We start from the raw sequence: 15,115 nt of genomic DNA, 5'->3' as shown, positions 1-15,115 counted from the left end.
GATGTCGTACTGCTGATGGCTGCTGACAAGGTGTGGTGTGCAGTCAAGTGGTCTAGGTCAGAAGGTCTATAGTCAGGTGCAACTGTGGTTTGTACCAGCTTGTCTTCCCTGATAATATCCTCAGGCACTATAGCCACTTTGGAATCTCTTAACTAGATGGCACTCTGCAAAAGACAAGCGTCAGCACACTCGGACAATGCGTTGATGACCACAAACGATGTAGCCCCGAAAAGGAAAGACAGCGACGCCTACAAAGACAGATTTCATCAGTTTCTAGGCTCAGGGCATACTTATGCTGCCCCGAACGCAACTGCCAACCTCGCTCACCAGAGTTCTCACTGATGTGACTGAACTGCTACCATCTCCTGTGAACTTATTTGTGTGTGCCAGTTTGCTGAACTGCCTTGTCACAAGGAACTACTTCGTGTTTGGACATTTTCCCACTTAAGGACTTGGATTCTTCGTGTTTTGTTGCTTGTAACACGCGCATACTTTCGGGGGAAGGGGGGAATCCTGTGATGTAAGAAGGCAGTCACTGATGGTAGAGGCTGATGAAGAAGAAGTGAAAAAAGAAATAAACATGGGGTATGGGCCAGGCCACGTCTCCCACATCTAGCATATACATGTACATATTTATGATCATCCGCTGCAGCTTTATGACCCCAAAGCAGTTAGCTCGTAGCGTGGTCTTTTCCATCTTGACCAAACACATTCCAGTGTGGGTGTGATGCCTTTCAACATGAGAACAATTCACAAATATTCCGTCGTCTGCATCGGTATCAGCCCTATAGGTTGGGTGAAAAAAATCATCCTGTGCGTCATCAGAAAATCGAGAATGATGCAAAAAGCTTAGATAAAAATTTTTTGGTCCGAGAGATGCTTGAATCTAGGCTGTTTGCTCTGCAAGCAGGTGTTCTACCACAGCCATTCCGTCACTTAGAGATACAGTGAAGAGAGCTGTCACTTCTTGGAATGGCAGTGAAAATGATATTCATGCTTTATGAAGACACGCATCCTAAATACAGACTTCACATTACAGCTTGTAATATCGCTGTAATATTGCATGGTACAAGCGCACATTGTCATCAAGCATCAGAAGATGTGATAATCGTAATGACTTCGTGGTTTAAAGCACACCATTCATTACAACAGGTCTGGACATCACATGTATTCCCTTAAGACCACCTAGTGGATGCATAGCAAGTTCGAAAAAGTTCAATGTACATAATTGATCATGGTTTAAAGCTTGCTACCTACTAATTAGAGCCTTATGCGGAAGCTTGAGTAACGCAAGCCGCTTTCAACTTTATCAATTGCGTAGTAGTAATGCCCTATTTAAACTTTTCAATTAACATCATACAATAATGAATATGCATAATAATGTGTATCTGTGCACCAGCGGCAGGATATCGCTATCGCAACTCTTAAAAGGACCAGCAACCATGTTTCCGGGTGCCTGTCTTTCTTAGCGCGAAGGAAATCTCACCCACGAGTTAGTTCGATTCGGAACAATAAAGTAGAAAGCGCTGCAAAACACTTCTGATAAGAGTTTTTCTATCTGCAGCGAATCTTAAGTCGTACGCTCACTCTGCAAAAAACGGTGACTGTGTCGATAGTTCATGTTCGAGCTCGATGGTTTACTGCGTATGCGCCAGGGCTCAATTTGGTCTACTGGCAGCCGCGACGGCAGCGCCGCTTTTCCATCGTAAGCCTTACCTTTTTTACGTCGTAAGCAGCACAAAATTGAGTGGGGCTGGATAATAATATACACATACTTTAATTTTGAGGACTGGCTCTACGATAGCCTCTGACTACATGACCACGTTCAGCAAAGTGATCGACTTCATATTCCATTGTCTACATTCAAGGCTCTTCCGCTAGGCTGCACAACGAGACGGTATTTGATCATTTTAAGCATGATTCAGAAATATATGTCCTACTCACAGTGCAAAAAGAATGCAGGAATGTGTCAATATATTATGCTCTTTTCATTTCTACTATGATTTAACCACAGGTTCTGGCCAGTTGTAGGTCCCTTTAAAGGTGAAGCTTAAGGGTCCCTAACTTTTTCGGCTGAGCAATGTAATATTGCTTGGTTTTGTGTTCAGGGTGTAAAGAAGTATGAAAAAGTGCTAACTCGATCTATCTCGAAGCCAGTTTGGTGTCACCTTGAAGGACCAGGAAACAAAACCCTGGTCAGAACTTTGTGATGCTGCAGAGGTAACTTTGTACTTGTCCAATGCAGCCGTGCTGTTGCCAAAATTTCTTTAATAAGTTCAATATCAAAGTAGTTACAGGGGATAAAGCAATCATTTCGGCTTCTTTCCGTTTCTCTCTCTGCATCCCCAACCTTCTCCACTCAGAAGGGTGCGTGGTATCGATTGCCATCGTGTCTGTACCGACGCCAGTAATGTAGCATTACACCATACATTACCTCATTACTGCACAGCTATTAACCGAGCAAAGCTTTCTCCTCATGTCTGTCGTGCCACTTGCTAGCAGAAATTTCGATGTGGAAGCGTCGTCCAAAATATCACCATAATAAATGGACAAATAGCAGGTGTGAAAACTACGCGACCTAAGTAACATCACTACAATACCAAAACACAGTTTGTCATGAGTAAGAAGGCACGAGGCACGTGCCGGGGTCTAGAGTGCGGCGTCTGTGTGCGAGATTCCGGGTGTGTGCTTAAGTGCCACGTTCACATACGAGATTGGACAAGAAGGCTTGTGGCATGGGACCCAAGTCCTATCGGGAAATACCGGAGGATCAGCTGTCACTGTGCGTTGGGACTTCGAACTGCGAAGATCAGGAAGATCAGCTTCGCTACCGCGGTGGAAGCAATAGCAGCTGCCCGGTTTTCAAGCTGTCTACAAAGAGAGTCGGGGAGTGGCCGTCAATCTGTGAGGACTCGATTGAGGCTGCCCGGACTTGCTGCAACCTGTCACAGCAGTTACTGGGTGGAGTACAGCTTTACCGCTTCAAGCCAGAGTGGATGCGGCCTGCATCACAGTGAAGACGCCATTGACAAGTTAGGTGTATAACCTAACTCAGCCGGAGATGACGACGAAGACCCGCGCCATCCTAGTAATCGACTCTTTCAGCGGAAACGATTCACGATGGTAGGAACTTTGGGAAGGTTGACGACACAATCGACGGACCATCGCCGTGGCAAAGCGACAAATTCTAAGAATGTTTTGGTACTGAAATGTCATCTCGAATACCTACCGGTTAGGGCTAGAGTTGGCTGTATCGCAGACGGTCATTACTTCTGTTTTCAGTTTGTTGTAGTGTGGTGTGTACATATAGAGTTAGTTAATTTTGAATTCTTCAGCGTGAATTTTGTGTATTTCCTTCATTCTTGTTCTGTATATAGTGTGTTTGTTTTCTAATCCCCGTCCCCCGTCCCTCTCAATCTAAACCTTTGCAAGTGCTCTTGAGATAAATTGGTCACATTAATTTGCAATTAATGCCATGATTTATCTCTGGAGCACTTGCACAAGATTGGATTGTGAGAGAGACGCGAGTCGAAGGTTAAATGGCAAACCCATTCAATATTACACAAGAGGGCAAAAATCTGGATAAACCCTCAAGCCACCAAAAAGAAACACAGACAATAACGGCCTATACAGTGAAACCAGGTCTAACTTCGATGCGAGTCAAGTTCAACCCTCAGGATTAATTCCTCTGGCCCAATTGGTGTTTCGGTAACGAAACCTTACTGTTTATCGAGTTCTTGCATCGACCCTGTGCGATTGCCGCGCCGGCAGTTCGTTGAGTCTGTCGTCGACTTCCTCCCCAAGCTCTTACGGTAGTTTCCGCCTAATATGCTTTTTGTTTTTATTGCCGGTGCTTCGGTCTTTTCAATTATTTTCGGCCCGTTTGGTCGAACCCTACTCGTCAATGGCCTCATTGATAGCTCCCTCCGAGAACTGGTGTGGGCCACATTCATTCTGGCTCAAAGTGGAAGAGCTGTAGTTCCCTAAGAACTGCTGAACAAAGCTGTGGAAAGTCCAGGCAGCCTCACTCTGTTCTTGCGAGGAAGACGGCCACTTACCAGGCCCCTTATGCCAACATCTTTCAGAATCGGGCAGCTTCTGTTGCTTTCGCCACGGTAGTGACAGTTCATCCTCCGGGATTTCCCATTACAGCTTGGGCCACGTGCTACAAGCCTTCTTGTCCAATCTCGTACGGGAACGTGGCGCTTAAGCACACCTTAGGGGGTTCTCACACACAAACGCCGCATTCTAGCATCTTGTGTGTGTCTCGTGCGCCCTTATTCATGACGCAGTCGTGCAGAGAACAGCTGTGGCAGTCAGTGTTACGGAAGCCTGTTTTTGGGCGACATGCGGTCACTTAGCAGTAGAAGACAAGAAGTCAAAGACAAGCCCTTGAAACACAGTAGTGAGGTGTGAGAGCAGTTTTCCAAATATATTGCTTACAGAGCGCTCTGACATTTGCAATATATGATCGCTGTGGCCCTCTGTATGCACAAGCGAACTTCTTAGGGAGGTGTCAAAAAAAATTTTAGGTAAAGTAGGATTCCTTATTGAACCTTGAAGGTCAGTCACCACCTTTGAAAGAACATTAAAAAAAATGTTTTATGGTGATTTGATATTTTTAAGTTCCCTGACCATTCAAGAATACTTGGAGAAAAAAATTATGTAGCTATCTTGAGTCACTGGAAAGGTAGCATCATTTTTTCAACTATTGGTGAGTGCATTCAAAACTGAAACTGAATTTTCTGTTTATATAATTCCAAGTACCTCTTCATAAATATTTTTCACATATATATATATATATATATATATATATATATATATATATATATATATATATATATATATATATATATATATATATATATATTATGTAATGCTAAGTTACTTACGCACGCTTCAAAGCTTCCGGCACATCACGTTATCATTTTATTTTAAAATTTTAACTACTTGGTTGCAGCACTTCACTAGTCAAATTGTGTGCGTTTTTGTTCAGCAGTCAGTGTTGTTTTCTGTGCTATTTCGAGTTCTTGGATTTAATTCTGGCTTTTTAAGGAGAAAATTATAATATTTCATGAAACATTGCGAAGTATAGGATGAAAAAGAAGCGTGAACGCAAGTCAGCAATTCAATATGGCAAAGGTGAACCAACCGTGGAGAACAGGGATGAGAGTCACCTATAGACACAAAAAGAGCTAGGAAAAAACTTCTTTCGTCTTGCTGGAAAAAAAACTTCTACCACTTCTAAAGGGGCCCCAAGCAATAAGCCTGGTGATTTCCAAGTGCATTGATGGTTGCTTAGTTACGCAGACACTCGGTTCAAATCATTAAAGCCATTTTTCTCAAAACGTAATTTTTTTCATCCTAGTATTACATACAATGATACCTCTGCTTCTAACCAATGTTACCCCATAAAATTTTGCGTGCTGTTTCATAATAGGTGAAGCTGTGAATTGAGGCAGTATTATTGATAACAAGCAGTAACTTTTTGTAATAGGGCCAACTGCGTGCAAAAGATGCTTAAAAAATAACAACTTTTTCACTTTTTCATGATATCGTGCCTAGGCTTCAAGATATGATGGTCGTGGAGGTTAGATGCATTGGCTGTTTTCCTCTCTACTTAGCTTCCAATCCATGTTTGAGTTGCACCAAAAATTCACAGACAAGACCTTGAAATGTAACAGTGAGGTGTGAGAGCAGTTTTCCAAATATATTGCTTACAAAGCGCTCCTCAGGAAGAAGAGAGGTTGAGCAGAGGAAAAGGTACTATTTTTGTAGCCCTGAATGGGCGCCGTTTAAGCATATGGAGGGCATATGTTAAGAATTTGAAGAGCTGCCCTGAAAACGTGGATGGATGTGATGTAGAGAAGGTATCGGAAGGTCTCCCTGTGTAGACGCGGCCATGTGGAGAACGAATTGGAAGCATGGCAAGTCGTCATGGGAAAGGAGTGTGGATATTAAAAAAAGCAAGACATACACGGCTTTTGCTTTGTAATTTATTTCTTGATGGGCCCCTCGCCAGGTCACCTGAGAGATTGTGCATAGACAATGGATGTTGTTGCGGGCAGAATGATGAGCTTTGCACTATGGTGATATTTTAAAATTGGTTTCTTATGACCCACCAAACCATTATACGAGGAGGCTAACTTGAAGAATTTGCCACTGGCCCTGTGTAGCCAACAAGCCCAATTTTTTCACTACCTTCTTTGTTATAGGAGCTGTAGTATCACATCACACATGTGCATCAACACCTCATGCGCAAGCTAGGTTACGTGCACATGACTTGCCCGGGAGTACTCGTGAACGTAGATCGTTAATGTTGTTTCGTGTGAATGTTCTGAGTAGTGTATTGCCTGTTTCTAAGGGACGTATCCATCAGAGCGTGTACATTTGGAGATGCTGGCACAAAGTATGCATCCTTACCGCGATAGACTGCGTCACACTACAGGAACAGCTGAACCAAAAACAAGCGAAGGGCTGTCAGGGCGGCACTTAGCAGGAACGGCGAGATGAACGCACGCAATGCAGAAGTTTATTAGTGTAGAGCATGTTGCTACAATTCGCCAATAAAATTTTCAAAAAAGTGCTCTCACATTTCATGTGTGGGTTTTATTTCTCACAGCTTTCATTCATTTGCTCAACAACAGATTACACCACTTACACATGTCACCTCAAATAATTCTCGCAATGTCACGTGCTATGCCCTCAACTGGATTTTTCTTATTGTGCTGGATATAGCCAAGAAACGGCACATTTTTCTTAATATCAGTGTTTTCAGCATGGTATTAACCATAGCCAGGATGGCTAGTACTTAACCAGGACCTGAGTAAAAGTGTTCGGTGAGTGACTGTAGAGCACCAATGTCTGTCAGGAGTGATGTAAATGCAGGAACATTCCTTACTTGCTTTTCACCACCTCCTTCATGGGGCGCACCGGCAAGGAGAAAGGCAAGCGGCGTTTACTTTTAATTTTCAAGTTTTTTCGAGACGCATAGCGTTAAAAATCTTGACCTGGTCGTAAGAGCCCAGTGCATTCATTACACTCGTCGGCTCTAAATGCTCCAACCTGCTGAGGGGCCCTTCAAGGTCTTCACAGACTGGAGAGGAATTGACGCTACACGGTTAGACCTAGCTAATGCGGAGGAATCCATCTTCTCTGGTCATTTAGCACTCTAGCTATTTGCTCCTGTGCTGCACTTCTGAATCACGAAGAAAAGAAAGAGACCCAGACCATGCTAGAGAATAAAAGGAGAGACTGTGTTCTGTGAACCGTGCAGGATATTCATGGCTATGTTCTACTGTTTGCGCATTTCTGCTGTTATAGACAGTAACAATTGTTGCTTCCTTTAGTAGATAAATGTCAGGCACATCCTTGTTTGAAATAATTTGAATTTATGTACAAATTTTTATGTACAATATTTACGACTTTCGGGGCCTAAATTGGTGTTCTGCGTACCTGATTTTGGCCTATCAAAGGCATTTTTTTAGTGCTTGAAAACCCGGCCTCTAGTAATTACTATGATTGTCGACATCTGAAACCCACTGGCAATCGTTCAGAATGACTTGTTACATTGCTGTGTGTGGCCTTGTAAAACAATAAATGAAAAGATGTACAATTTTATTTATTTTCGTTGTCAAATATTGAGCACACTAGCGGCACACTTGTTTGGCATACCAGCTTTACATATTTAAAAATTTCCGCTTGCACTAATATTTTTTGTGACGCCCCGATATTTGTAATGTCGATATTCTACATAGTCTACCCACATATTCTGAGCTACAATGAGCTAACAAGTACTAAGAGCATTGCCAGTATAGAATTACTCTGGTGTTGCTCTGGTTCACTGGACATTCGTGTCCCATATGCCGCTGCATCACACTACCACAGCTTTTCCATTCTATACTTGCTCCATAATTCAAGTGTTCCTGTTTGTATTGTCCCGTGTATATACTGAAGAGCTTCTTTTGTCCCGTGTATATACTGAAGACGGCACCCCTGGGCTGACCCACCCTGGGGAAATCGGCAGTCACCTTTTCCTATCTCTCTCCCCTACAACTTCGTCTTTATCTCTCACTTTTAGTCTGTCCTGTCTTCTTATCTCTTCTGTTTACTTCCAATTTTCCTGGTGGCAACGGTTAACCTTGTGTAGTTACTCAATCTTGATTAGTTATATTTGGTTATAATGACAATGTACGGCTGGCGTCTGCAGCCTTATGCTATTAAGTGCTTCAGCGTCCCTTGGTTGGGCTCTATGGTGGGTGGTCGCCATTGCTGCCGAAAAAAAAAAGTACACTACAATGGGAACACCTGCATTTCCCCGTCTCCTAGATCGTCTTCCGCTTAAGAGGGAACGCACCGATGAAATATCAGTTTTCAGTCAACCCAGACAATGCTTTCCAAAATTCCATGTTGTGCACAGCGAAAATCCATTAAAACAAGCCAGAGCCATATCTCCATTTTTTCTTGCCAAATCTCTGACTGAGGTCTTTGGCCCAGGATACAAGGTTACAAGGATGGCTAGCGGAGACCTTCTCCTTGAGCTGCCTGAAAAACATCACTGTGAAAAACTTGGCAGTCTCGTAGCATTTGGTAGTATCCCAGTATCTGTTTCACCTCATAGATCAATGAACACCTCACGCGGAGTTGTTTCAGAAGCAGACCTTCTTGAAATGTCTGAACAGGAACTGCTTGAAGGGTGGAAAGAGCAAAATGTCACGGATGTGAAACGAATTCATCAGACGCGACAACAAAGAGAGACCTACCAAAACTCACTTTCGCATCTAGCACATTGCTTTCATCTATAGACACAGGCTACATCAAACTCTCTGTCCGTCCCTACATTCCCAATCCAAGATGGTGTTATAAATGTCAGCGATTTGGTCATGGCTCGCAGAACTGCCGGGGTCAGGAAACTTGTGCAAGATATGGTAGCCACGGCCACCCATCTGACTACTGTGTTACTACGCCTCACTGCGCGAATTGTGACGGGGAACACGCCGTGTACTCGCGTTCGTGTCCTAACTGGAAGAAAGAAAAAGAAATAATCACTCTTAAAGTCAAGAAAAATATATCATTCAAGGAAGCCCGGAAGTGGGTCTCTCCTTTATACAACACATCTTATGCTGATGTGGCGCGTCGGAGAGAAGCATCGCACCAGCCCTCGCCACTCCTTCGGCCCGCGCATACCGAGCCAGTGGCTGTGGCACCTGCCCCCAAGGCGGCTGTAGTCCAGGCTACACCGCCTACTCCCAAACAGAGACCGGAGACTCCAGAGTCCTCGGGTCTCAAGGCCTCACCTCACCAGGCGAGGCCCAAAATTCGAACTAACATAACAGCCCGCGCGTGCGAGCATCCAGTGCCTCCAAGGAGGCAATGGATACGTCGGTACCCTTGGTGCCGAAAGAGCAGCGTGGCTCCTTGGAGTGGGCCAAGAAAACAAAAAAGCAGATAACAGGGCCTGGTGACGGCCCTGTTACGTGAACTCAAACTCCCTGTCTAAACAGCCACTCGCTTTTTGTACACACAGCACTATTTTACATTCCTTATGAACACTCAAATTATACAATGGAACGTCAGGGGCCTTCTCATAAACCTTGATATTATCCAAGAACTTTTACATGAACACTCACCAAAAGTGCTGTGTGTACAAGAAACACACCTTAATTCAAAACACACAAATTTTCTTAGTAAATATGTTATTTTCCGAAAGGACCGTGATGACATGACATCATCCGGAGGCGTTGCCATCATAGTGAATCAAGGAATTGCATGCACACACTTAACAACTCCAAACATCCTTTGTGGCAGTGGCTGTTCGAGCAGTTCTTTTTGATAAACTGATCACAATCTGCACTATTTACATTCCTCCTAGCTATCAGCTGCAAAAACGTGATTTACACTTTTTAATTGATAAACTTTCGGAGCCTTATGTTCTCCTTGGAGACTTTAATGCGCATAGCAGGCTATGAGGTGATTCTCGGTGCGACGCGCGAGGTCGACTGATTGAACAGTTCCTTCTCTCGTCGAGCGCGTGTCTCCTAAATGGAAAAGAACCAACCTATTTTAATCTCGCTAATAACACCTACTTCTCCATCAACCTAAGCATATCTCTAGTGCCTCTACTCCAGTGGAAAGTCCTCAGTAATCTGTACAGAAGTGACCACTTCCCCGTAGTTTTGAGCACAACTACAGCAACTGAGTGTCCACCACATGTTTTCAAATGGCTCATAAACAGAGCCGACAGGGAACAGTTTTATACCATCGCTCGTCTAGGTTGGAGTGACGTATGTACTTTGAACATTGATGTTGCTGTCAACTACTTCGCAGCGTTTTTGATTGATGCGGCAACAAAATGCATCCCACAAACAAATGGACACCCTGGAAACCGGCGTGTGCCATGGTGGAAATCTGAATGCCGAAACGCGCAAACAGCAAAACAGAGCATGGAGCTTGCTTCGGAACTCGCCGACAGCTGAAAATCTTGACACCTTCAAGAAAATAAAGTCTCAAGCCAGGAGAACGCGTCGGCAGGCCAGAAGAGAAAGCTGGCATAAGTTTTTGTTAGGGATCAATTCATACACTCAGGAGGCTAAAGTCTGGAACATGGTCGGTACGATGGCAGGAAAACAAGTACACACACTTCCACTCGTAAACACTCAAGGTGATACCTTGGCAGATCAGGCAAACTTCCTCGATGCACACTTCGAACGGGTGTCCAGCTCGTCCCGCTATACTGACACTTTCCAAAAATACAGAACAAGAATAGAAAAGCAGAAACTCGGACACAAATGCACTAGATACGAGGCATATAACCAAGCTTTCAGTCTAGCTGAGCTCCGAACATCTCTAAACTCCTGCGGTACTTCTGCCCCAGGTTCTGACCGCGTGGTGTATGAAATGTTAAAAAACCTACCAATCGAAACGCGAAAAACCTTACTTTGTTTGTACAATGCTATCTGGTTTTCTGGCACTATCTCTACCTCCTGGAAAGAGGCTATTATTATTCCCAATTTGAAAGAGGGCAAGGACCCTTCTTTATCTTCGAGTTATAGGCCTATTGCACTTACAAGCTGCTTATGCGAAGTCTTCGAAAAAATGATAAACTGCCGACTTGTACATTTCCTTGAAACAAACAATTTGCTCGACCCATTTCAGTGCGGGTTTCGAGAGAGTAGATCCACCACAGACCACTTTGTTTGTATCGAGGCACAGATAAGAGACGCTTTCGTCCATAAACAATATTTTCTGTGTTCCTCGATATCAAAAAGGCTTATGATGCAACATGGCACTTTGGAAGTCTAAGAGACCTTTCCCACCTTGGCGTGCGCGGAAGAATGTTTCACATAATCGAAAGTTACCTGTCAAACCGGACATTCCGTGTCCGTGTGGGCAGCGTTCTTTCCCAAACATTTGTCCAGGAAACAGGCGTGCCGCAAGGTGGTGTACTTAGCTGCACACTTTTTCTCATCAAAATGAATTCCTTGTGCTTGTCCATCTCTCGCAATATGTTTTATATTACATATGTCAATGACGTTCAGCATGGCTTTAGATCTTGCAATTTGGCAATGTGTGAGTGGCAGGTTCAGTTAGGTTTAAACAAGGCCTCCAGATGGGCAGAGGAAAACGGATTCCGACTGAACCCACAAAAAAGCATGTGTGTCTTGTTCTCCCGAAAGAGAGGCATGCACTCAGAACCCTACATTGAACTGAACGGTCAACGTCTGTCTGTTAATGCGGAACATAAATTCTTAGGCTTAATATTGGACAACAAGTTGACCTTCATACCGCACATCAAGTATTTAAGAACTAAATGTTTAAAAGCCATGAATGTTTTAAAAGTGTTATCACATACTACGTGGGATAGTGACAGGCAATGCCTCATGAATCTGTATAGAAGCCTCATTCGCACCTGCTTAGATTATGGGGCCATTGTTTATCAGTCTGCGACTCTAAGTGCTTTGAAGATACTGGACCCTGTGCACCATTTGGGCCTCCAAATGGGCAGAGGAAAACGGATTCTGACTGAACCCACAAAAAAGCACGTGTGTCTTGTTCTCCCGAAAGAGAGGCATGCACTCAGAACCCGACATTGAACTGAACGGTCAACGTCTGTCTGTTAATGCGGAACATAAATTCTTAGGCTTAATATTGGACAACAAGTTGACCTTCGTACCGCACATCAAGTATTTAAGAACTAAGTGTTTAAAAGCCACGAATGTTTTAAAAGTGTTGTCACGTACTACGTGGGGTAGTGACAGGCAATGCCTCATGAATCTGTATAGAAGCCTCATTCGCACCCACTTAGATTATGGGGCCGTTGTTTATCAGTCTGCGACTCAAAGTGCTTTGAAGATGCTGGACCCTGTGCACCATTTGGGCATCCGCCTGTCTACAAGTGTTTTTCGCACCAGCCCCGTAGAAAGCCTTTACGTTGAGTCAAATGAGTGGTCGCTTCATCTGCAGAGAACTTACATGTCCTTTGTATATTTCCTTAAGGTGAAAGCAGACAAGAAGCATCCCTCATACTTTACTATTAAGGATTCGTCGAGCTCCATTCTGTTTCAAAACAGGCCTTCGATGAGGCAGCCCTTCTCAGTTCGCCTGAAGGGTCTTGCTGAGGAAACTGGAGTGTCACTTGAACACATTTTAGTGGCTCCTGTAGCATACCCGCCACCCTGGCAGTGGCAGATTATAGACTGCGATGTGTCGTTCCTAGAAGTTACAAAACATGCGCCTATTGCCCATATCCGAACATACTTCCTGGAACTTCAACACACACACGTCCTGAGTTCTTTACAGATGCCTCCAAGTCTAACTCCTCTGTGTCCTACACTGCTGTTGGCCCATCTTTTTCGGATGCTGGCCCTCTACATTCAGGCACAAGTATATTCACAGCGGAAGCTTATGCAATACTTGTGGCGGCCAAACACAACAAGCAATCAGAAGTACAAAAAGCAGTAATTTATACGGACTCCTGGTAACGGCTCTGTACACTCTTAAAAAACAAAAAAACCCTGTCCTCGTATCACTTTACTCCATTTTATGCACACTCTACACACTCAAACAACATGTTGTAGTGTGCTGGGTGCCAGGGCACCATGAGATCCAAGCAACGTGAGGGCGGATCAGCTTGCTGCATCCGTCCACGAAAGCACTTCCACTACACCAATATCAATCCCTGCGCTTGATCTTAAGCCCTCTCTCATACGAAACCTCAGGGACTACTGGCAGAGCAAGTGGGATAGACACACACAAAACAAACTACACATTATTAAGCCACACCTTGGCCATTGGCCGCCATTATCAAAATCGCGTCATACAGAGGTAATACTAACGAGGCTCAGGATATGACACACATACACTACCTACACATATCTTTTGTCCGGTGACGATCCACCATTGTGTGACAGATGTGGTGAAGCATTAACAGTTCTTTACATGTTAATCCAGTGCAAACAGCTAGAAACTCTATGAAAACAACACTTCCCATTACCCTACCGACAACATATACCTTTACACCCTGCAATGTTCGTTGGTAGGGAACCGTTTTTTAGTCATAAATCATTGTTAGCGTTTTTAAAAGAAATTCGTAGTTTTCATATCATATACCCAGGCATTCCGTAGCACGACCTCTCCAGAGAGGTTTTTGCTGCAGTGGCTACACAACAAAGCACTTGCCTCACGGCCCTTGGACGCAAGGGTATGAACGAGGGAGGCAGTTGTGCTTATGCCATACATGTCCACCATCGTTTTTATTATCACCAACTTTTGTCATCTATTCGCACCACACACACCTTTCACGGCATGGTCATGATTTTATTACTTGTATGTTTTTACCCGCCTTACCGTGAGGAATTTTATGGCCCTTATATAGCCGCTTATCACAATCATTGTCCATATTTTTTGTAAGATGAACTGGCACTCTTTGGCCGTGAAATGGCCCTTGTGCCACAAAACATCAAACATCATCATTTCGTGTCCCATATGCCACTGCATCACACTACCACAGCTTTTCCATTCTATACTTGCTCCATAATTCAAGTGTTCCTGTTGTATTGTCCCGTGTATGTACTGAATAAATTCTTTTTTTCACTATTCATTACTATCGGTTACTGCCCAAGAATTACATCCTCTGGATATTGCCATACAAGCTTTGTAGTAGATGCTTCTAGAAACTTATTTATCATTTTACAGCGTAAGTGGCAGCCTAATGCATTACGAACTCAAACTTGTGATTGTTATGCGACCATGTCTAGACTGCTACTCCAGATTGCCGGAATCGAAGCATACGAGATTTACTAGTCTCTCTTTTCAGTGTCTGTCTATAATCAAATCGAAATTTAGAAAGTAATACATTTATTGTAGTTTTTACATTTAAATTGTTGAGACAAAAACTTTTCTTTGTACAATTTAATGATTTCGACGAGAAGACCAATGAAGAGCAAAAAGGGTAAGATAGAAGCTTGCGGTTAAAAATTTGTAAAGATGGTGTGGGTGTTGCAGTCGACTTTTTGACAAAAAGCCTTGAAAACGACAAGTCCACTTGTCGTTGCTTTGGCTGCAGCACACATATTATGTTTACGATTGTCTCGTGGGTCAGACTAAACATTTAAAATGCATCCTTTTGTTTTTACCTATCTGTCCATGGTGAGGAAAATAGTTATGCAGATAAGTTGCCGCAATGTTCAGTAGGGGTAGCTTGCTTTGATACTGCAAGATGTAACTATATATTTGTAAATGACTGTGTTCCCTGCTTATCATTGGGCTCTCATTGAAAGTGTACAGCGACGTTAGTGGAAAATCTGGAAACTGTGACAGTAATTTATAAACAGTGGTTGCGGCAGTAGTGCATAAATGTGTTTTTTTTTGCTTTTACACACTGCACCACATGAACACAATTCACTCATATTTTTTATTAGCTTGATATGTTTCGATAGGAAGTGGTGATTTCTGCACAGTGTTTTGTGAGCACTTTTCTGCAAACAGAACTACAGTAAGCAGTTTAATGGGCTAGTTTTTATTCGTGCACATTCAGACACTTTTGACATTTGTGATATACATAACAATGGAATTAGAACTAAATTTTATTCTAGTTTTTGGCAACTGGTGTTTGCAT

At 43.4% G+C, this 15,115-nt stretch overlaps 2 protein-coding genes across 9 annotated transcripts in view; one reads left to right on the top strand and one right to left on the bottom strand.

Moving 5' to 3' along the window:
- Positions 1-15,115, bottom strand: part of LOC119167541 (uncharacterized) — a 195,065-nt gene that overhangs the window by 13,127 nt on the left and 166,823 nt on the right. The window lies entirely within an intron of this gene.
- LOC119167542 (uncharacterized) overlaps positions 1-15,115 on the top strand; it is a 113,670-nt gene that overhangs the window by 35,436 nt on the left and 63,119 nt on the right. The window lies entirely within an intron of this gene.

The sequence above is a fragment of the Rhipicephalus microplus genome, chromosome 3 (assembly GCF_043290135.1).
Source record: "Rhipicephalus microplus isolate Deutch F79 chromosome 3, USDA_Rmic, whole genome shotgun sequence".
In the NCBI taxonomy this organism is placed as follows: domain Eukaryota; kingdom Metazoa; phylum Arthropoda; class Arachnida; order Ixodida; family Ixodidae; genus Rhipicephalus; species Rhipicephalus microplus.
This window is presented reverse-complemented; position numbering and strand designations above follow the sequence as displayed.